This window comes from Syngnathus leptorhynchus, chromosome 7 (genome assembly GCF_054491065.1).
Source record: "Syngnathus leptorhynchus isolate UIUO chromosome 7, UIUO_Slep, whole genome shotgun sequence".
Classification (NCBI taxonomy): Eukaryota; Metazoa; Chordata; class Actinopteri; order Syngnathiformes; family Syngnathidae; genus Syngnathus; species Syngnathus leptorhynchus.
The window spans coordinates 8,682,501-8,704,513 of NC_141201.1; the positions used below are offsets into that span (position 1 = coordinate 8,682,501).

Consider the following 22,013-nt stretch of genomic DNA (forward strand, 5'->3'; position numbering starts at 1 on the left):
AGGTGACCGAGTGGTTAAGGTGATGGACTGCTAATCCATTGTGCTCTGCACGCATGGGTTCGAATCCCATCCTCATCGAATTCTTCCTGTTTTATCCTATATTGTTTGTGTTTATATAAGGGTATACGAGGTTTAAACAGCTCAGCTTTACTTTCCAAAAAACCTTATATTCGACTTGATGAAGAAGATGAGGTGACCGAGTGGTTAAGGTGATGGACTGCTAATCCATTGTGCTCTGCACGCATGGGTTCGAATCCCATCCTCGTCGAATTGTTCCTGTTTTATCCTATATTGTGTGTGTTTATATAAGGTTATCCCAGGTTTATGTCAATAGGTCATCTCCTTTGCGTGGGGAAATTCTATTCCTTAAATGTTTAGAGCATTCTGACATGCACTTTTGCAATCTGGGTCATTCCAAAATGTGGGACTGGCGATGGATATGGCTCGAGACCACTGTGAGGCTTTTCTGAGTCCACTGTAACTCTAACAACGTCCATCCACTGATCGAAGGTACAGAGCAGGTGCATATGAGTGAAAGAGCTCAGAGATGTAAGATGGGCTGAGATCATTCAAAGATTTGAAAACAAATAACAGAATCTTGAAAAGAACGTAAAGGGAACCAGTAAAAGGACGCCGTAGTAGAGCTATATGTTCTTTCTTATGAGTACCATTCAATAGGCAAACAACGGCATTTTGAACCAACTGGAGATGATTGATGGAGGACTGGCTGACTCCAAAATAAACAGCACTACAGTAATCCAGCCGAGATGTCACAAAAGCATGAATCACTGTTTCAAAGTGCTGTTGAGAAAGGAGAAGCTGTACATTAGCTTGGTGCCTAAAATAAAAAAAAACTGGATTTAACAACAGCACCAATTTGCCCATTCAATTTTAAATCAGTGTCCGCTTGAAGACCCAGTTGACTCTAGATAAGGATCTCTATGATACATTTAGCACATTAGAAGTCAATTCTGGTCAACCACATCAAATTTTGAATTTCAAAACTGTATAAGATCTGATGACTTTTTCACTACTATGTTAGAAAGATGCTAATTTGCACCATTTTCCATGCAACATTGGCAAGTGTTACTGTGCAAAAAAAAAAATGGAATCGCTGCCATTAATGAAGCCCATTCAATGTGAGACGATCAATGGCTGATAAGAAGATTAGTGCAGGGCTCAGAATTGGTGTTTAGATAATGTGCCAGGATCTCTAAGCAGCATGCGAATGAAAAGCTGCTTCTAACCAAATCACTTTACTTACTTGCTTGCATTAAGGAGAAGCGAGTGAAAATGCCATTGTGATAATGTGTGATGTCAAATAATAAATAAAAGAAAGCAGGGTGAGCAGATTCGACACAAGAAATACATTCCTGGATTCACATCGTATCTTTCTTCATAATGCGTGTGTATCACATCTCATAATATAAAGAGAACAAATGAAATGAAACTCACATCCAATCCTCAAAGTGGCATTTTCACATGATCCAATTCCATTATAGCAGAGCAGTGATGACTTCACACTTCAGCAGTAGGTCATGTCAGAGGTTGCTGACCAGGAGCTAGTGGGGGGAGGGTGATGCAGTACATTCTATTTCCAGTCTCAGACTGCAAGTGGACTGTTGGCATCTGGTCTGAAGAAAGAACAGCTCCGAAAAAGTACTTGGGCACAATTCAGTGACGTGGCGCATAATATCACCCCCGGACTGTCACGTCTTTTATTTCACAGCCAGATGTACTGTACTTTGACATTATTGTGGACTCTGTTGTGTTTTTATGAAGACTTACTGGACACAACAAAATGTATTTATATTTTTGTTACCTGGAGCAAACAACGCAAATCACAGGGAGAACATGACAACTCCACAGAGGAGTCGAGATTCAAACCCTGAACTGAGAGACAGACTTTCAAACCACTCCATGCTTTGATAAAGGAAGAAAGCTTGAAGCTTAATAGAGGTTGTAAACTGTGCGGTCAACAGAATGAACTGCACGTGTGTGGATAAAGCGAGAAGAGAGAATTGGGCAAGAGAAGACAAAAGAAATCTAGAAATCTGATGTGACAAAGGACACGTCATATGGAAGAAGACACACGATGGAGAAAGAACGAATGAGTGAGCGGCACATTCCAATATATTGGTCAGGATGTTGAGTAGGACAGAAGAGGACGGACTGAGTCATCGTTATGATAATTTGGAGGCGGCAGAGTGCTGACTCACTCTGATGTACTTTCACAGACACATGGAATGTCACGGCGCACCTCAGGGGCGTGATGATCAGTGCAAAGTTAGAGGAGACACGCAGCACTGTAGCGATCGAGCACTGGCACTCTCGTACTGGTGTCAATTACCGTCTTTAAAAAAAGACATTGACATTGGGACTTGATTTCCAAAACATGTTTTGTTCCTCCTTTCAAATGTTTTTCTTTGAAGACACATCATCTCTTTTACATTTTCTTTTTCAACAGTACTTAAGATGACCTTTTATAAATGAATGCACATGTAGTACTTATGGTGACGTTTTATAAATGAATGCACATGTAGACTCTTTATATCACAGCCAGCTTCCTTTCATCACAAATTGTAATACCTTAGCACATCACAATTTATTACATACCAAGGCTGGCTCGCCATCGCTGGCCAAACTCATGCTAAATCACTTCTATCTTTTCATCTGCAAGGCTATCCTATGTATGCTCCAGGCTTAGAAGTGTTCCCTGATTGCGCAAAACTCTGTTAGCTATTATAGCCTCAGATCTCAAGAGGTCAAGTCTCTCTTTCCAAAGAGAGTGCAACCTTTGTAACACAACTATCTTGGAGAAATTCTGTGAAACATCAAGAACAAGGCAGCCAGTGTAAAATCAAGCCATGCGCTACCGGATCATAAAAATCACCACACACAACGTTGAGGCTTTAATTTCTCTTAATTGGAGAAGGCACCTAGCTCATTTTTGGGCCATGAGGTCTGTTAGTTTAATGACACTTTGCTGTGTATTATTTTGCATTATACTGCATTTGTCAGAGCACGCTCGGCCTGCACTACCCTCGGCCACACCCCTTTTGTTACCGTAATGTCTGTCACCTGCTTCCTTTTGTTACCCCGTGTATTTAAGCCCTGCCTTTGTGTTTCTCCCTGTCGGTGTCTACTGTTGTGTCCATTACGGACTGTGCCCAGTGTGCCTGGTGTTGTCGGCTGGTTTTCCCTCGGTCTGTCTGGAGGCACACGGTCAGAATTTTAACATTCTCCTAGTGGACTTTATGTCGGTCTGTGTGCTGGCCGTGAGTCTCTATCCCGTCTGTGTCTTCGTTTCCCCACCTGACTCAATAAACCCTGGTCCAAGCTGCATTTGGTCGTCCTGCTCCACTCATTCCTGACAGCATTGCATTATACAGATAATTAACAAGGTCTGCAGAAGTAGGATAACAATCCTGATCATTTAAATAAGGTGTGTTGCAACAGGGAAACATAGAAAACATCCAGGACACCAGCCCTCGAGGACCAGAGGTGCCTACCCATGTACTGAGGTGTGATTTATTTATTATTATTATTATTTTTTTTGATTTTGGCGATCAGATCATTTGCATTAATGAGTGCAGTAATTAGTGTTTACTGAAGATATAGCTGAGTCATACTGTAGATAGATTGGTCCACAGTACAAGAATTAGACAGTGACAGCATGCACTCCTGATGATTTTTTCATCATGTTGAGCCATTACGACTCTCCTAATGACTTCTGAATGAGATGCCAGATGTTAAGAATTCTGAACTGAACAACTCCATACACATTTGTGTGTCCCATAAACCAATGTAATTGATCAAAACAATGCCTTAAGGATTTTTTCTAGTTCATTTCATTTATGTGCATGTCTTGTTAAACGACTGGATTCTCTTTGATGCATTCAATCCATTATTATCTTTCTTAATCAGAGACATAACATCTGAGTGTCCTTTTACATCAAATTTGTTTGCTGTCCCTCTAGGAAAATGAAAATACTTGGTCAGCACTAAACTAACTCACAACCCTTTGCTGATTTGCCATCAGTGAGTGGACGAGGCATTTACTTGGACCTTTTCCTTCCCTTTGAGTCTATATCAGTGTCAACATTTGAATGACTCAACACTATAAAAGTACATTCAAGTCAGAGAGGATATTCAAATGCAGCCCATTTACCGCACAGCAACTTATTGTATTTATTATTATACTCTGAATATCTCAGTGTAAGTGGTTAAGGGGTGACCTATAGAATTTATTATAATTTTATTCACAGAAGCAAAGCAAAATATAAAGCACATTTCATACACGGGGCAATTCAATTTGTTTCACTGACCAAACACCCAATACGCAAAAACAATTCCGTACAAAACCGCTGAAGACATTCAAAGGCAAAGCAGCCTTAAAAGCTCATGTATTAAATGAATTGACAACAATGTAATCAAGTGAAGAAAACCGGTATGAAAAATGAATGGTTGAATGAATGAAAAGGATTCTGTTTTAGTTCCACTTGTAAAGTTTTTTAGTTTTTCAAAAAGCATTTTCATTTTATTTCACAAGGTTGTTTTTCAATTGTAGTTTGTTTTCATAAAATAAAATAACCTCAATTCTTACTTTGCTAGTCTCCTTGCACTTATTCAAAAAATAACAAAAGATTAAAAAAAAACACTATTGTAAATAATGAAAGCTAACTGCTGGAAAAAAGAGGGCTTATGTCATATACTGGATACAAGAAAAAAAAAAAAAAAAAAAAAGACTATTCAAGTGTGGCTGTTGTAATAGATTTTAGTGTAAACATATTGTACGTATATGTAAAGTATCTTTACTACTCATACTAAGTAAAGATGAAGGCATTCAAGTGTTGTATGTCATAGAGGTATTGTACACTGTAAAAGTGAAAGTGAACAGGAAAATAAAGATAAAAATGTTGCACAAAGTGGTAGGAAGGGATCAAATAGTTCTTTCCCCGACTGTGTGAGTTATAATTGCCATCCCATCACCTTAAACCGTGCTGGCCATATTCTGATCTGAGCGTATAAAGCTTTGTGTGCAAGTCATTTGTTGACATTTACACAGAATAAATGAACCGGTGCTCATATTTGCTAACTGAGCTGTGTTCAGTGGAAGCGTTGAGAAAGATGTGTCGTGTAGCTGACAAGCAGATGTACGTTCATTTCGGGTCCTCACCCAATCTGGTGACGCTCACAGCAGCATGGTGATTGCCCTTTTTTTGTGTGTTTTTATTTCAGTCCTTTTACACCAGTAGAAAGAAAGACTTAATTAGAGATTTGAACAGATCACACATCCACATGCGCTTGTGCAAAGTCCTGATAAGCCTTTAACGGCCTTTATGTTGGGCTCCCATCTCCCACTGCAAGCATCAGTATTAATGAGTGTTTTGTTTTCTTGGCTACACATCCCTTAATGCATGCTAATGACACAGAAGCGAGAATAGAGACTCGAGCTTGGGACAATGTTACAACGACCAACAAGTGACCTCTTGATCTCTTATTAGTTTTAAAAGATTATCCTTGGATAATATTCAGGGAATTATAGCACACGTCCAACATCTAGAGTGGTCGTAGTACTGCAGTGCTATTATGCAAAAGGTCAAATGGATATTAGTGTGATGCCATTTGCCATGGCTGTCATCAGATAATAATGTCTCTCTTGATGGTGAATTAGCATGAGGTTCATTGTCAAAGGTGTTTTACTTGAATCCAAAAATGGATGTTTTACCAATTTCCTACTGTATTTAAACATAAGACAATATTTAAGCACGCAAAAGGCACTAAAGAAGCTTCTCAGAACACTTTCATCTTCTCCCTTTCCAGCATTATTTTTCCTTTCTTTTTTTTTGTGTGTAAAAATATTCCTTGTTAGTACCTTATTGAGTAATTGCTTATCTCATTGTTTTTAATTAAAAAAAATAGATTGTTATTGTATTTTATTGGTAAACAGTAAGATACATGCAAGAATACTGTGGTTTTCCCGATCTACCTGCTGTGTTTAATGCCACATAATCACATTTATTAAAAAAAACTAAACAAAACACACCTTGAAGCAGGCAGATGAAGTTGATAATAGATATTGTCCTTACGGTTGTCAGCGGGACAACAACGTCCTGCGCTTACTAATTTCCTCCATTCCAATGTCTTCTAAAACAACTTCTGCCGCCCACCAAGCATCTTGTCTTATTTATGTCCTTTATCCTCAATTGTGGCTGTGCACATTTCACATTCCTGTTTCAGCATGGATCTATTATTAAATAATCTATAACACATCCAAACTAACAGAGTCAGACTGCATGTCTATTGGATGGATCAATCACTTCCTAATTTGATTTACAGCAATAAAACAAGTGAACATGTGAAAGTGAGCCAATTGTTTGTCTCTTAAGCATCTGTGACTGATACCCAGAGGACCAGTAAACATCTCCTACCGTCCAACAACATCATCTCATAATGGATTTTTAATGGGAGCATAATAGCCTTTATGGAGTCATGAATTCACTCTAATTGTTGCCTCGGGCAGCAAGAAAATGTAACACAGAACCATATTTGGACATTTGCAGGGATATCTCGACAAGCCTATACTTAACGTTTTGTACTGTTAAATTTAAAAAGAAATCTAGTGAATTTCATGTCCAGTCTGCTGTACTGCTAGTTGTAGGCAACATATTGCAATTGGCCGATAATAACGACGTTTTTAAAACTGATTATTTTATATTCCATTAAAAACAAAACTGCCTTTTCTTATTTTGACACTTGATTAGGTACTTTTATTTCACCGAAAGGTGACAATGAACTGCTATTCTTGACAGTTCGCCCCTATGTGCTACATCCTACATGTTCTTGTTTATTATAGTTGCTTGTTTCTGTCATACTCGAGTTGCTTAAACAATGGGGGTCAAATTCCTTGTGTATTTTTCAATACTTGACTAATAAAAAGGATTCAATAACTCTGCACGACTTCCTGATGGTTGGTTCACACTTTTCTTGGCGGTACGTTTTCACACTTCCATCACTATTTCTCACCTCTTTTTCCTCTCTATGTGTGAGTGAGTGGGTGTATGAAGTAAAAGACTCTTTAATGACTAATTCATTAGTTACACAATAGTCCCATTATTTGTGTATTAGCTCAATCTCATGACATTGTAGAAAGTTTTTACTTGCAAAAACATTTTTAAATAGGACAGAGAAATTAGATCTTTAAACTTTATATATGCATTTGTCCATTTTTATTGCGAAATTAGATTGTAATTAAACTTTTTATATGAATTTTTTTATTGATTTACCAGACTTCACATTAATTAAATGGTAAATGACAAACATATACAATATTCAGCCACAAAAATCTGTTGGCCAATGCTAGCAAATATCTACAAATTGACAACTCAATCAATATTCTTTTCATTTTTACACCTAAAAGTTAAAAATATATTGTGTATATATAGTTCAGATTGTGATACAGTACGATTTTGCTTCTACACGGATATACAGCGTGAATTTAACAGTCTCGAGAAATCAATTCTTTTGAATTGAGTCACTTATATACTTAAGAAATTTTACATATGAACATGGACACCCTGTACTAGATTTAGCCCATTTGGCTCAAAGGTTGAAGTTGGGTGTTAGAATACAAACATTCCTTTTTGCAGTTTGCGTATTCTTCTCACGTTTCAAAAACATGTTTTGAGAGCTAAATAAAGTCTTAAAAATAACTATGAATATGAATATGAGCATGAATGGCTCTTTTTCTCCGAGTAATGAACAAATAGATGTTTCATATAAAAATTATATAAAATTTTTAAATCACCAGTGTGATTTACTAGATTGGCAAAGGAGAAATAATTAAAAAAAAAACGTCTGCATCATTTACAACTGTTAAAGCAGGGGAGTGGGAATTTTGCAAGATTTTGAACCATTCAATTACACCATCCATGTGTATGAATAAATTTCCCTAGTGTGTTTCGAGTTCTCATCCAAACTCAACTGGGATCGGCTGCAGCTCACTTATGACCCTAATGAGGATAAATGGGATGGATAGATTTTCTTAACAGCATTAGAATTTTATTAGGATACTGCTGTTAATTTCGCAATATAATCAGATAAATTGACTCATCCATACACGGTGCAAACTAGATCTGTTTTTTCTGTTAGCAAGCTTGTGGACCAGGTAGGTCTGTAGTCATCATTGCTTGAAGAAAAACCTTAAAAATTGTGCATGTGTTGAAATAGCAGCTCATTTGTATTGTATATAAGCGCACATTGCCTCCTATTAGCATCTCCTAGTAGTCAGTCGGTCCTGATTAGAGTGCTGTTGGTCCGTTAATCCATGTGACTAAACTGACTGTGAGAGCTGATTACGTTTTTCTCCAGCGGCTACGAACTATCGTCTGTTTGGATTAAAAGGTGCTGAAGTGGTGACCTGCTTTGCTTTAGGGATTTATTTATTTTTTGACTGTAGAATAACATTTCAGTGGTAAATTGAGTGAGGCCTGAAATCTGACAATGTTCAAATCCAGGCTGAAAACAGTTCTTTTTACCTGTGCATATGAAATCTGAAAGTATTTTCTGTCTGTTTGGTTTTAATGTATGTATTTATTGATTATTTATTGATTATTTTGTTTTGTATTTTCTGTCTGTTTGCTTTTAATATATTTATTTATTGATTTTATTAATGATTTTATCTGACTATTGTGTTTTGTAACTGTAAAGCACTTCGAATTGCTTTGCATATGAATTGTGCTCTATAAATAAATTTGCCTTGCCTTGCCTGTTGACTTTCAAGCTGTTGTCATGCCATATATTTTGTTTCCAATAGTAAATAATGTCAAGTGAATTCATCTGTTCACTATAAAACCCTTAACGGTGCAGGCAACCACAAGTTTTTAACAAATAGAAGTTACAAATGCAAATGGAAGTTACCCACTATATATATTACCCAGTCAAATGGAAATGAGTCCAACTTTTACCTTTTTAGATATATTCCATACAATTTCGATCATGCTCTGCTTCAGAAGTATCATGAGAGGGTTGGAACCTGCCTTTGTGTGGGTGACACTGTGCTTTGATGGCCAGCCAATTGCAGGGCTCATACCAAACTGGAGAAAAACAAATATTCACATCATAACTTTGAGGCAGATTGGCTAACCACAATGGCACTACAAGTCCACGACTAGAAAAATATTCCCATTTATTCAATGACTGCCTTTGAAATGTAGATGATTTTGTGTACCGTATTTTCCGGACTATAAACTGCTACTTTTTGCAAAAGCTTTGATACCTGCATCTTATAGTCCAGTGCGTCTTATCTATGGATTTTTCTCGATTTTTATGATATTGAATGATTTGTGCATATTCTCTTATATATGGAAATAAAACATTAACACACCTGTGTCTTATAGTCCAGTGTGGCTTATATATGAACAAAACAGGATTTTCCCCTCATTTTAGCTGCTGCGTCTTATATTTGGGTGTGGTTTATAATCCAAAAATTATGGTACATAATTGTACCTCACTTAGTAAGTGTTAAAGTCCTTCACTCTACATACTGCACAGTGCATGCAAAATGGATATTGTCTTTCAGTTTGTATGCTAATTGTAGAACTCACAGGGAATACAGTTCACAGAATTTTGTAAACACTTTCCACTTAATCACCATCGATGCACAAATGTCAATTAGCGTAGCTTCACTGTATGAAAATGTGTCCATGTGCATGGTGCACAGCAGAACGCTTTCTCCCAGAGGAAAACATTGGAGGCTACGGAGGTGGAACATCTGCCTTTTGCCTCACTCTTGTTTCCGAGGGCATTCATGCATTCACCTCAGCTAGTTTAACTTCCCCAAATGCCATCTGCTCTTACATTATGCACTGCATCAAAAGGGCACTGTCAGCTTTTTGTCAGAAAGGTCCTCTCCTCTAGTTAAAAATCCAATTTTTTACCCAGGTATTTATTCTAGGGGATAAGAGATGCGGATTTCCATTATTTTTCATATTTTTATCAGAGTATATGACAGTAAGAACAAGTTGCTCTTCATTTGCTATAAACATTTCAGTTACCAGCATTCTTACTGTTTTTATATGGTTATTTTGAATGTTTGGCCTTTTACATTATTTCCATTCAAACATTGTATATAAATAAAATAAAAAAAATACTGTAACTTTACAAATGTGTAAGTGTAGCTCAGTGATAGAATATGGCGCATTCCAACTCACGAGTAAAACCGTGTGATTCCGTCACCTTAGAAACTGGCGTAACCTGAGGATGCCCTCTTTTTTTTGCTCAAACAATGGTGAAAATACCAGATTATGTTAATCTGCTGTCAATGATGTTTCATGAGATTTCTCAACATACAATAACACAGCAGCCAAAATGCACATTTAATAATGAGCAGACAGTATACCTATCTCCAAATCACAACCTTATTTGTTTTCCTGCTTACAGCAGCATGAACAAAAACTAATTGATGTCGTGTAAACATTTTAATTAGAGCCACATTTTCCATCTGAAGCACATCTAATCGAAACCAATCTATTTGTTTCACTTACGTGACTCTGAGCAAAAGCTTCCAACGCGAGGGTGACTCGAATGTAAAACCCATCTCATTCACTGAAGGCTGCGTCAACAAAAGGTAACTTGGGCGTTCGAACCCTCCCCACAGTCTTTCAAATAGTTTTCATAAAGACTGGCTTTAAGAAATGGATGCTTTTTAAGAAATTGCTCCTTTCCAATAGAGCTTTGTGATACTGATTAGATTGGATATTGAGCTGCTCACCAATTTCCTTTGGGTCTTCATATCAAAACTTAATTACTACGGAGCCAATCGTCATCAGCTGCAATCGGATCAGCCTCTGCCCCGCTCCTCGGTTCTCAATCAAACCAATTGATTTCTTTGTCGCTTTACATCCACGGAACGCCTGTGCGCTTTGGGCCAGAAAGCAATGTATTAAGTGCTTGTTTGGATCAATCTAATGTGCAATGATAGCACATTCCCAAACTGCTGACTGGCCAGCAAAACTCATTAATTTAGCCTGTGCCCTTTTCTTATAGAATACAGCATCCACTAACTGGACAATTGTTTCAGAACATGAAGAATATTTTATGTAGAACATACTAGATTGCATGATTAGAATTGAGTGGTCAAAATGTGTAAATGCCCAACACAGTTGCACAAATTGTATGATTACCTCCTCGGTTGCCACACACCATGGGGGGGGGGGGTCACGCACAATGGACTGTTGTGTGCATTCATGTCCATACTGTTGCAATCACTGTAAAACACACCATGAGGTCTCAAACAAATCAAGCGCCCAGCCTGTGCCAAATGATAATGCAAATCACAGTGTGAGACCAGCTCTGATCTGATTTGCAAGGCACAAACATCCTCTTGGCTGGAGTTTCTTCTTTGACATTTTTGCATATTTTTTGGCTCATCCTAAATCAATACCCCTCCATCAAGTGGAATATTTAGAATTTTGGAATATGTATGAGTAAAACGTACACCCCTTATAATCATGTGATTAGCGTACCTATTGAAGTGTCCAGCAAGTCTTTGCGTAAAATGACTCAACAGATGGCTTCATCATAAGCCAGGTTATCACCAGCTGCACAAACATCTGGCTTGGAAATATGACTGCTGTTGCACAACATACAGTCCAATGGCATTATTCTTTTGGAATGAGACGTTAATTTGAATGCTAAGATGGTTTCTTGTGTACTGTGAAGTTTTATTCAATGGCGCAACTGAATTACAGTATATTCGTCTCTTCGCATAGGCGCTTATGAAGTTCAAAGCCAGAGGAGCTTATGATGAGTGAATATTGTACATATGGCAGTAACCTTTGTGTGCCTCTTTGAGCTGAAAGCCAGTCCTTTTATGATAATTCATACATAAGCAAAGTTGCTGCCTTTTGAAGTTCTGCCAGGTATTTAATAAAATGTTCTTTTGCACCTTATATTGCTTTTAAATGTTCCATGAAATACTTTGCCGTGCTCCCGCAGAGATGTTAGACATGGACAGAGAACATTTTTGTCCACTTCATGTGATTGTTTCCACAAATAACCATATTAAATGAATACAATAACATTGTACAAATATCACAATCTGGCAGCACGGTGGGATGTATGGTTAGCAGTATCCACCTTACACTTTAGAAATTTGCGGCACTTGATTCCACCCTCCAGCCTTCTCGTGTAGAGTTTGTATGTTCTACTTGACGTTGTGTGGGTTTACTCTGGCTTCCTCTCACATTCCAAAAAAAAACAAAACCCTGCACATTAAGCACATTGAAGATGATTGTTGGTTGCTCTTCATTTGGGCGGCCACTACTGGATTGACAATGCCTCTTGCCCAAAGTCAGCTCGGATAGACTTCAGCTCACCCACAACCCTAATGAGGACAAGTACTTTAGAAAATGGATGGATGGAAACGACTGTATACACAATTCACCGTACCTTCCTATTTTGCTGTCTTTTTTAGGACACGCAATGTTTAAGAGTGGTCAAGCATTGTGATGACATGAGTGAGATGACAACATGGTATGTGTGGTGAAAAAACTTGGAATAGGAAGGCCAACTGGAGATTGTAAGTGTCTCATGAGTTCAGCTTTATCGATAGAAATAGTGAGCTTGTCAAAGAAAACCTTTCATTCCAGAGGACAAAGCAAAAAAATTACTCATCCTGTAAATTTCCTGTCGGTTAGTGATTGGTAAAGGTATTGAACTTGGCACGCCAAACAAAAAACAGACAAGTTCCTCTATTGTTACATGTGCATAAAGGAATGCAAACAAAAATAAAAAATCTTGCTAACACAGCACATACACAATGATCCTCTTAACCTCCAGACGTGGGGAATGATAAAACAACAGCAGATTTTGTGCACTTATTGATTTTTTACATTTTACACATAGAAGCACACATTGCTAAAGACCCACTCTCCATCAAAGTTGTTTATTTTCCTCCATAATTAGAGCACAGGCACTAAGATTAATTTGTAAAACCACACTGACAGTCAACATCAGTCATGGTCCTCTAAACATCTCTCTAGATGACAGACTTTTCAAAATAAAATTAAGTCAAATAAACCCCTAATAAAATCTAAGAGTCAGTAGAGAGGCTCAGCTTGCGTTCATTGATGAGTAAACACTCAGATGGGAGGCTGAAATAAGAACTCCTGAGGAGTACAACATAATTGAGATGGGCATATTCTATCTGAAAGCACCTCTCTTCAATTTCCAGTCTGTTGCTCACAAACTCATGTAATTTGCTTGGATTGTCACAGTTTGGCAAAATTGACTGCTTTGCTATTTTTTTTTGTTTTTGTGGAGAGTGGCAATGGTCAGTCTAGATATATCTTGACTTAAAATAAAATATTGATAAAAAAAACCTTATCATTTTGTTCTATGTCACTATCACATAAAATCTTAAATGTGAAAAGGTTCAAGGAGTAGGAATACCTTTTCAAGGCACTGTAAGTACCCAGTAAATAGATGAAGTGGTTCTCTTGGCTGACTTCTGCGAAAGTAGCATGTGATAAATTCCCACTGGGTGATGGTGTGAATGGCAGTGTAAAAGGTTCTTTATCTCTAAATGTGGCCGGGAATTGACTGGTGACTAGTCCAGGCCACCTTTTGCCTTAAGTCCATTGGTATAGGATGCAGTTCCCTGCTACTCTGAACTGAATCAGGGATAAAAAAGATGAATGATGGATAGGTAGATATTTAGCTATTAGTCATTTTCAGCTCATTTCTTTTCTTCAATGGCTGAGTTTAGGTGACATTATGCAAAAATGGAATCATCTTCAATAATGAACTTGCTGGATGAGCTATTAGCTTTTGATTACAGTCGTTTATGCCTCACAAAGGTGCTTTAAGTGCACCAACCTAGTTCTCCCAAATTAACCTAAGGCTGCTATATAGTCTATTGAGCTGTTGCATATTCTTGTGAGTCCATGCTCAGGTTCTCAAGTACATCGCAGTATGGAGCATTTGGTTTCATGGCCACTGCTTTTTCTGCCATGTTGACAAGAGAACAGCCCGTGTCACTGATTGTAAAAGTAGTCACGGCGCCGTTTGGACTATTATTATTATTATTATTATTATTATTATTATTGCAGTTGATGATGGCGTCAAGAGTGGTCGGGGCATTTACGTATTCAACAGTAGTTGCATTGGAGGTGTCTGCCATTATTTAGGCTAGCACATTTATTTATGTCAAGTCAAACTGGAGTTTAAAGCTAAATAAGAATTACTGATGTGGAAATGCTGTGAAATGGCAAGAAGGCAGACTGAACAGAAGAAATAAGTTTATGTCCCTGAATCAAAAACATGGACTCACCCAACTTTGTGGGGTGATCACACATCAAAATCCAACGTCATAGCGTAAGATCCTGTTTCATAGTGCACAGGGAACTTGTTGATGTGCAATAACCCTTCCACTGTTGAGGTGACTGTTTAGGTGTTTCCATGCTGCTCTTTCAGTCAGCAAGTTTGATTCGGCTCAGCAGTAAACTGAACGATAAATAGATTGACGAGTCTTTATTAACTGGGAAATTGTCCGAACAAAAACACACAACAAAACACAACAGATCCAACAAGGGACAAATGGCAAATTCTGAGCAATTCTGTTGAATTTGGAATTCTGTTGGACCAAGAAATGTGTATTAAAGGATGCATATCAGACAGTGAGCAAGATTGGGGTAGTTTTCTTGGTCTGGTAAAAAATGCCACTGACTACACCAAAGAATGGAGGCTGTTTTAAGTGACACTGCTTGCAGCATGTCTGCATGCATATAGTATTTGTCTGTAATGCTGTATATCACCGTGAAAACGAATAACGTTATTGTTGTGTGCACACTGAAATATTAGTGTGTGGTGCTGGTTGGTATGCAACAAAGGGCAGGGAATTGTCACTTTGCAGGTCAGGTACATATCCTTCCACTAAAGATTGCTGCATTAGTATGGTTGTTAGTATCCTATGGCCAAAGTCAATCGGCTGTGGCTTTATTTGATTTATATTATGTTGAGAGGGCAAGGGGGTGAGCAGGGTTCACGTTGTGGTACTTTCATGATACTAAATTAATGGAGTGAGTGAGCCAACTTTCGTTTCCCATTGATTCCAATAAGACAAAGCAGTCGAGTGAGACAAAGAGCACAGCAGGATTTCAACACGCTGAAGAAGTTTCACTCGGCTGACCTACGGGATGTTCACTGTTTACACAGCACAGAGGGGGTTCTAAGATGTCACATTGGAATAAATTGGGGAACTGTCCTCCATTACTGCTCTTTTGTAGCTTTTTTAGTTTCTTAGTAAGAGATGCCTGGCTCCGAACAACCCAACGGAGGTCATGCAAGTAAGTGTCTGAATGCCAATAGGAATATTTCTCCATCCATTCGTCTGTCCATCCACCCATTCATTTTACTGTATGTTGATCAAGTCTCAGCTGAGCATTTGTCGGACAAAATGAATTTAAAAGCTGATATACATGATGCAATATTTAATCTTGTGATTGTAGTTTGGATTGCTGTATTTGGCTGGCAACCAGTTCGAGTGTAACTCACCTCTTGCCTCAAAACCAGCTGGGATAGGCTCCAGCTCGTGCACCACTGCCAATTAGCTAAATAATAGAAGTTAAAAATAGATATTGTTAAGAGTAGCCACAAAAAGATAAAATAATTGTTGTAGACTTTGTTGTTTTTGTATCTTGATTTCCTTGATTAAAAATGAATGAAATCATCTGCATATATCTATCCATCTGCAAAAATCTAAAAGTTGAGTTACTCTTGTCTGTGTAATACTAAAATATTTGACCCAGAATACATTGTTTTGTACAAAACCATGCAAAAATATTCTGTTCATCCTTAATGACTTTGATTAGGCGAAGAACAGAATGCCTCTATGAGTTCCCTACAGGCATCTACTGGGATTTGGGGAATATGTATGTTGATAATGAGAAGAATGTTTTGTTGTTTTGTTAAATGTCCGCTATTCTATTTTATTCTTAGCCCAGATGATATTTTAACTTCGTGAGGTTGAGCAGAGTTGATATGAATAATTCCTTGAAACTAGCGCCGCAATCCATTCGAATACATCAAATATAGCCTTAAGAAAGCCCCGGTCATGTGATACTAACTCAGCTCAATTTCAAGTTAACATTTTATACAAGTGGGGAATGATGCCATTGAAGAAATATTGCACCAATACCATGTGGATTCAACAATCTGCATTGTTGCTTTATAATTCTTATTTTTAATGGGTGTTTTAGGTCCTGCGGTAAGAGGAGCTTTTTAATTACCTTTTTATTGACTGCTGCAGGGCCTTCGTTTGTTAAAAGAAACACCTTCCAAGTGTGTGTGTGTGTGTGTGTGTGTGTGTGTGTGTGTGTGTGTGTGTGTGTGAGAGAGAGAGAGAGATGAGTGTTTGCTACCATTTACAAGCTCCCAAGCACTAGCGCAATAACTCACCATTCAGTCTAGATGTGCATTGCTGTCATATAAATATTATGGTCTCGAGAGAATAGGATGCTTAGATTGCAGAGACTGTGGCAATCAAATCTTTTCATGATTTCTATATATCCTGTGTTCGTTCTCAAATAATTTCATATTTATATAGTTTCATAGTTTATCATTAACTGAAAAACAGCAACCTCACCTTTTCCTATCTGAAAAAAAAAAATTATTACTGCATGGCTCATTTGCACTCTTATTGCTAAGCAAAACAGCAGCACTTACTAACACATAATAGCATTGGAACAGCTATTTGTGGGATATGGTATCAGGGAAATGTGTCCACTCATGTAGAACAATAATCCACTTAAAACAAATATTTATATCATGATTCAACACACCAATCAGATAAGCAACAATCATTATTGGTCCTCCACTAAAAGGTTGCAAAGCTGGGCACAATAGATTTAAGAGAAACATTTATCTGGGATCCATTTTAACAGAAAATGTGTATCAATGTAACAATCATGGTATTGTTGACAAAATGTAAACCCATGATGAACTCCGGAAGAAGTAAGGAAACCGACTGAGGCTTGATCCTGATATTATGCAATAATTGTACGATTTGAATTTTATTGAGTCGCTTTTAAATGAAAAGCTACTAAATGGTAGCGAATGAAGCACATGGGAGATTTACTTAAATATGCTTTGCAATACCTTGTTATGAGTCCTCCACGTGATTTTTCTGAACAGGTTTTGTACTGAATTCTCATGAGAGCATGAGTTGTCATAGGAACACGCATTCATGAATTTAATTTGAAATCTCGTAAAATACAAAATATTTTGTTTTCCTTCTACATTTCGTTTTATTCACCCTCCTACAAAACAACACTTATAGAACAGAGTACGATTTATTTCCACTATCGGGTATGCAACCTCCTCTTGTCTGGATGATGCACCTTGGAACAACAGCACGCTGACTGTTTTATTAGTGGTATAAACAAGAGTGTATCGGGCGTATATTTATAATATGCAGAAGCACGGTTGGGCTCAACAATGAGCAAGTTGCTCCCTCTACAACCAATCCTGTCGTTCGTGTGTGAACGTTGTCGATGTCTTGAAGACTGAATTCATTTTTAATGCAGTTATTGGACTGCTGCATATTCTTTTCTATCCGCCCTCAAATGAACATTTTTCTTTTAGCCCTGCTTATTGGTGCATAACGAAAGCCATTGTCACCACATCAACCAAGTTCAGGGGACTGAATATACATGGAGTGTATGAAATATGAATCAAACTAGGACATTTCTTACAAGTTCTTTGTCTATAGATAAAAAACTTAACTTGTCCATCTGAGTGCTCATAAATAAGCTTGTATCGGCTTTTACTTCCTGGACTTCTCCCACTTTTGCGTCCTAATAAATGAAATGAGAAAGCTTCAGACATTCCAGCAGATGGATTAAAATTTGATGTTGGTATGCAGCAGCAAAATGAGGTAAGACTTCCACTAAAATATACTTTCTGCAGGTTCAATGAATAATAAAGGAGCATGATTCTGTCTTAATGAGTTTGATTGGGCAAAAAAACGGAAAGCCTTTCAAGCATTTAAATCCATTTCACGGTCAGTAATTTTACAAAGCAATTCTTTATCTTTTTACTCTTTTTTCAAATGCATTTAAACATTTTGCTTGTAAACACATTTAATTGTTGTCAATGTACATTCTTTTAATCATTTTGTTCCTTTCGCTTCACTTTTGAATCTCTTCTGCCATTTCTTTGTAAATTCCTTGTGTGTGAAATACGCAATTGTGTAAATGACACTGCCTGGCCTTGAACTGAACACTTTCTCTCCACAGTGAGATGCTACTCTCTCTCTCCCCCTGCACCCTCTGCCATGGTAGATCCCGTGCGTAAAAAAAAAAATGTCAGTCAAGCTCCTCGTGATTCCCCATTGGTCACATGACATTCAGCGCCACACTGATGGGTCAGGCCACCCCTCGCCTGCTAGCACTGCACTGCCATTATGTGTCACAAAGATTAAGATCATCCAAGATGATGTTGGCACAAAACCATTTTCAGGCGGACTTAGCATATAAATGGAAAAGAGATTAAATCGCAAACAACTTAAGAGTTCATTGCTAGTGTGCGCCCAGCAGAGAAAATTGCTTTTCTTCTAAACATTTACAGTAATTTCTCTTGTGGTGGTGCTTTCAGTCAAACAAACGACAAATCAATTTGTTTGGTGACATTTCAAGAAGGGAGATGAGCGGTTCATTTAGCTGTCCTGACTCATGTTCTTAGAAGTTGTCATGTTGTTTAACTCTAACAAAATAGCCTCAAACAATTCATGTTGATTTGTTAATTGCACTCAGGTCCTGGCAAATTCCACACCCCCCTCCTTTGCCCAACATGAATGAATAATTTGAAAAAAATAAATAAATGAAATGACACCGTGCTAGAAGCAAGTATTTGATGCCCAACATGTAGTTTCAGGGTCCTTCCCTCAAGTGTTGCCTCATTTTCTTCCACATTTCTTTTTAGGAAGTCAATTTCACGGTGGCAAGGTTACAAGAGTGTGAGTTCACACAACTGGAAGATTGCGTTGTCGCAAGTGGTCTCTCAGTGATGTAAATCATGACATTGTGCTTTAAATGCCAAGTGAGACATCCAAGGAAGATGTCACCTTTACATGGCATTTCATGCCACCTTTTAGGAAGTCTCCATGCTCCTCCCCCACCTGGACACAACGGGATTTAAAGCAAACTGGTCTGTCTGTGGCGTGTGCACGGTTGTGTGTGTGTGTGTGTGTGTGTGTGTGTGTGCATGTGTGTGTGTGTGTGTGTGTGTGTGAAAGAGAGAGAGAGAGAGAGAGAGAGAGAGAGAGAGAGAGAGAGAGAGAGAGAGAGAGAGAGAGAGAGAGAGAGAGAGAGAGAGAGAGAGAGAGAGAGAGAGAGAGAGAGAGAGAGAGAGAGAGAGAGAGAGAGAGAGAATGAGGGGCTGTCACCAAAGGCTGTGCCAGAGATGCAGTTGCCATGGCAACATGTTCTCTGGCTTGATGACAGCTATGAAAGTCATGTTAAGAGATTTTTATGTTTCTGTACGGACACACAAATTCATTCCCTGTGTGTGTTTCCCGATGTTGCTCACAACATTATAAATGAATGCGTTAATGCAGAAGAAAACAAAATTTAAGAAATAATATCATCAACCCTACTTAAAATAGGTTTTATTGCTATAATTAGTTTTTTCATGACTTTGATCAGGTGAGGTGTACGTCACGGTCATTCATGTGAGTTTGCTTATAGGTCTTTAGTTTCTTTCTTTCTTTCTTTCTTTCTTTCTTTCTTTCTTTCTTTCTTTCTTTCTTTCTTTCTTTCTTTTTTGGATTGGATCATTGTTCCATTATTGTTACTGTCAGTTGTCATGTTCCTGAATCAGTCATGTGTCTTTTCCTGGTATTTGCTTTTTACTTTGCTTTTTTTTTTTACCTAATCCTAATCCCCCCCCATAACACACGCACGCACGCACGCACATACTATTTTTGTAAATAATCATATTTTGGGGGGTATCTTCTCCTTCGGTCTTGCCTGCTGCATTTGACAGATTATTACATACAGTGCAAAATATGTGGCAACAGGCTTGCAAATGAGGCACTGAAACTGCCCAAAATTTTGGAATACCTATCTTCCATTTCTACATCCCATGATTGTGAGGGATACATTTCTTTAATGACAGCGATTTAAATACATTATTTGGGGATTATACAGTTCATAAGGTAAGTAGCACATTTTCAATATCACTGTCTCCCATTACCCAAGACTTTTGTTTGTCTCAAATCAGACTCGAATTACAAAACTACAAACTACTTTTATATTTAAAAACGAAACTTATTTTTAGGCCTTCATGATGAGTCTTCCATGAGCATTCACACTTGAAACCAAAATGAGGACAGTGCCAGTCACAGCAATTCATCTTGAACAAGCATTGACTCTGATTAAGACAGCCAATGACCATTTGCATCTCACTTTGCCTTTGTGTAAGTCATTCCATCTCACCACTGTCACTGCTGAAAAGGGGGGAAAGGACTTTCCACCTGAGGAGTGGGTCTCTTCAGTTGACAAGTTAATATACTCTGCGAGAGAAAGTCTCATTGCAACAAAAAACAGAATTAAATGAGGAGTCAGGAGTGACAGAATACTCTATGAAACTGGCAGCGACTCGAACAGAACCTTATTGTCTTCTCCAGGGGTGACGCCTGCCTGCTACTGCAAAGGAGAATGAATATGCAAGTGCATGTTTCAATTTGGGATGGTAATTGGTTCGTCTTGAAGGTCCCATTTGTATTTTAAAGCTGCACTAAGGTTACAGCCACTTCCTTTACCCATTCGTCACACCAATTAATAAACATTGGCGCTGACACAATTGTGTGACACAGTGTTGGGCAACTGTCACAAAGGTGTGCATGCTGAATTAGTATGTGTAGTTGTAATTTTAAGAAGATGAAATAAAAAAAAAAATAAAAAAAAAGCATTCTCTTCGTGTTAATTAGAAACATTAGAAACCAAGGGTACATGTAAAAACCACACTAACATATAAAGGAATTTTTGGCAGTTATGGAAATGTATGCACACAATTTTAACCTTCAGATTTTATTTGAATGGAAAAGCCTTGGGCAACTCATTTCATCTGGCTAATTGAATTTTAGCAGCACCAACAAATTTGAGTCAACAAGACAGAAGTCCCCAACCACCGGGACGCGGACCGGTACCGGTCCGTGGGTCATTTGGTACTGGGCCGCACAGATAAATAAATAAATAATAATAATAATAATAATAATAATAATAATAATAATAATAAATAAATAAATAAATAAATAAATAAATAAATAAATAAATAAATACCGATGATCAATTAATTCAGGCCAAGACGCTTGTCTCGGTCACATGATATGTTTCCCCAGTCGAGCCCGCAAAGTTACCAAAAATGAGTAAGAATTTATTTTGAAAACTATGACAAAATTTGGGGATTCTCTCCCAATTACATCCGTCGGTGCATCTGTGCCTCTTGACACAGGTGAATTCAGGTAAAGACGCGCGTCCCGGTCCCGTCCCGGACGCTTGCAAAAATGAGTAAGAAAAAGAAATGTTTGGGAGGAGGAAAAGGCCCAATGTGCAGACAGAAGAAAAGGCTACAACTTCCAAGAAAAAAAAATGCTGGATTAAAATCATTGCACAATATTCCAGAGATCGCCACGCCACAAAAGCACTGCAAACCCTGCTTCCCTTTCCAACGGGATTTTCTGCGGTTACAGCGACCAAAACAAATCTACAGAGCAGATACTTAATGGTGAGTTTTATTTCAATGCGCTTTGTATTTGTTTTTATGCCAGTCTTATCATTTTATTTAATTGTATTTATGCATTTATCATAAATCTATTATTTTTTTATATAAAGGCCAGTCCGTGAAAATATTGTCTGACATGCGCAAAAAAAAAGTTGGGGACCGCTGCAATAAGGGACAAATTAATATAAATGCTAGTATAAATCACAGGAAAATGATCCTCAAAAATT

The 22,013-nt window shown here is 37.9% G+C and overlaps 2 non-coding genes across 2 annotated transcripts in view; both read left to right on the plus strand.

Moving 5' to 3' along the window:
• trnas-gcu (transfer RNA serine (anticodon GCU)) overlaps nt 1-78 on the plus strand; it is an 82-nt gene extending 4 nt beyond the window's left edge. Inside the window, exon 1 of the tRNA in view lies at nt 1-78. This exon is cut by the window's left edge and continues 4 nt beyond it. This is a non-coding gene — a tRNA (tRNA-Ser).
• Nucleotides 79-186: 108 nt separating this feature from the next.
• Nucleotides 187-268, plus strand: trnas-gcu (transfer RNA serine (anticodon GCU)). The gene has a single exon. It is a non-coding gene; the product is annotated as a tRNA-Ser (tRNA).
• Nucleotides 269-22,013: the final 21,745 nt, after the last annotated feature.